Source organism: Uloborus diversus, chromosome 7, assembly GCF_026930045.1.
Source record: "Uloborus diversus isolate 005 chromosome 7, Udiv.v.3.1, whole genome shotgun sequence".
Taxonomy (NCBI): Eukaryota; Metazoa; Arthropoda; class Arachnida; order Araneae; family Uloboridae; genus Uloborus; species Uloborus diversus.
In genome coordinates this window covers 80,693,091-80,695,776 of record NC_072737.1, presented here as the reverse complement: position 1 = coordinate 80,695,776, position 2,686 = coordinate 80,693,091, and positions in this window count along the sequence as shown.

Genomic DNA, 2,686 nt, shown 5'->3' with positions numbered 1-2,686 from the left:
AGATTCGAAGGTCTCTCCCTTTTCTTTTCTTTCTTTTTTTTTTTTAATAAGAGCCTTAAAAACGCTCTTGTCATCTTTGGAAACATTACGGGAAGGGAGGGGATGGGATAGAAGGAACTTTTCCCGGCAATTTTTCGAAATTGAAACTCAAAAGACAGAAAATTTTAGATGATAACATCAGGGAAAGCGGGCTCGGAGGAAAATTTTCGAAACTTCAAAATGAGGGGAGGGTATGAGAGCTTTCGAATCAATTAGAAAACTTTCGTTCTGAATTTGCAAGACAAGTTTTTTTTTTCAGCGAAGGCGTTTGCATTGCATTTCATCTTAAAAAGTAGGAAGGGCGCACCTGCCCTCGGGCAGGTTGGCAGGCGGGCCAGTCCGAGCCTGCCCTCCCCCCTCTAACTTAACTATCACAGGTGCTATGAATTCAAAGTCAATTATACAATATTTGCTATAAACTCCTTTGATAGGGAACATTTTAAAATAATTAAGATTTTGGTGCAATCTGCAAATTGTTATCAGTTCATTCAGGCAAAACTAACAAGGCCAAAAAAAATTTTTTTTTTTAGAGCTCTGAATATATTATTATCATTAGCATACAAATGAACTCACACCTATTAGACTATAATGATTTAGTACAGTTAAGGAGTGACACAAGCTCGGAGCATAAAACAATCGAAATGGAACAGCTTACAGTTCCTGGGGCCAATGACTACTGATTGCGAGTAGTTGGTGGTAGCCAAGCGTGTCATTTAAATTTCTTATAGGAAATGGGGGGGGGGGGGGGGAGTGCGCAAAGGCTGACACTGGTCGCTCAAATTCTCACGAGCCCCACAGAGCATAGGAGCAGTGACTCAACATCTTCCCACCCATCCTTTCCCCCTTTTTTTTTTTTTTTTATAAAACTAAAAACTGAGACAGATGAAGGTGAAATTACAAATTAAATGAAAAGGATTATATTCTTTCCTGAGATAAAATGTATTTCTTAGATCATTAAATGGTAGTATTTTTTACAGATTTTCTCACGACATTTTTATTGTTAAAAAACTTTATGAAATAACCAAAATCTTCAACATATTGTTCAGAGAAAACCAATAAATTAAAACATCAACAACATAAGAGAAGCACACTCAGATCGTATTTCAGTTACTATATTCTCAAGAATATAAAAAAAAAAATCATCAGTCAAAGAAACTCATTTTGAAATAGCTATATTATCTAATTATTAATAGCTAGTATTATCTACCATGTTAAAATCTGTTCTGCGTCTCTTTCAATGTGAGTTTATAGCGACTGTTTACAGCAAGCAGAATTTTCCAAACATAACAACAATACAGACGTAAATTAAGATTCAGAAGAAACCCTACGAAAACGGAAATATTTCACAACACAAAAAACAGTAAATCGTGAAATTAAAACGAACTAAAACTTTAAACAGCAATATTTCGCATTGCAATTTCTACCTCACAATTTAAAGGGGCGGCTCTGTTTACATTTTACTCGGGGTTGCTTTAATGTATCCAGGTTACCATGCTGTTTAATAGAACGCGCTCGTTTTTATTTCTCATTTCGCCAATGTACTGTAATAAGGTTTTGTTTGGCGTTCCTAACCGGTCAACCACTGAGTAACCGGTTGCTAACCGCTGCGTTCTATCATCAACCGGTTACCGTATTAATATGTTGATTAGTTGATTGAAGCACGTGATCATTATATGTCACTTGATCGATTAACCGGTAGCTATCAGTTGAGCTCGTGGAACGCAAGCATTCCTTGCGTTCGACGAACCTCACCGGTCGACCGGTTACTAATCGCAGCGTTCTATGATCAACCGGTTACCATTCTAAGCAGTTGATTGGGAATGTGATCATTAGCTGTCACGTGATTAACTAACCGGTAACTAACGTAACGTAAGCATTGAGAGCGTTTCAAAATTCGCCGCCGGGAACATTGGGCGCCGAGCATTTTAGGCCCCGGGAATACTGGGCACAATATGCTCGGCGCCCAAAGTGCTCGGCGCCCAAAATACTCGGCGCCCAATCTTCCTAGACCGCTTTTAGGCACCGAGCATATTGGGCGACGGGAACATTGGGCACCGTCAATTGGACGCAGCATTTTTGGACATCGAAAATGAACAGCGCCCAATTTTTTTTCCGGCGCCCAATATTCCCGGCCGGTACATGAAGATTGGGTGCCGTTAATTGGGCGCCGAGCATTTTGGGCACCGGGAACGTTGTGTGCCGAGAACATGGGACCCAGTATTCCCAGAACCCAATATGCTAGGCGCCTAATGTTCCCGGCGACCAACATATGCTTGGCATCCAATCTTCCCTTCGATTCCCGGTGAACCCAATCTTCCCATTTCGACTCTGCAAGGCCCATCATTTCAAGTGTTTCTAGGGGAGGAAGCACATGAAGCAAATTTTTTCAGAACACAGAGCCATGAACTGCGCATACTTATGTAAAAATATTTCACGTTAATTAAACATTACTTTTTTATAAGCCGGCACCCTGACCCCTCAGGCCTGCTCCTGCAGCTGAATAACTTTAGAAGTCAACAACTTTTCAGAGGTTCATTCGATTCTGAATTTACTCGCTGCCTTGCTCGAGTGGTCTTGAAAACTCGAGAAATCAACATCTTAAGAAGTTCACAACTCGAGCAGGCCAACGACTGACTCAAGCCTGTAA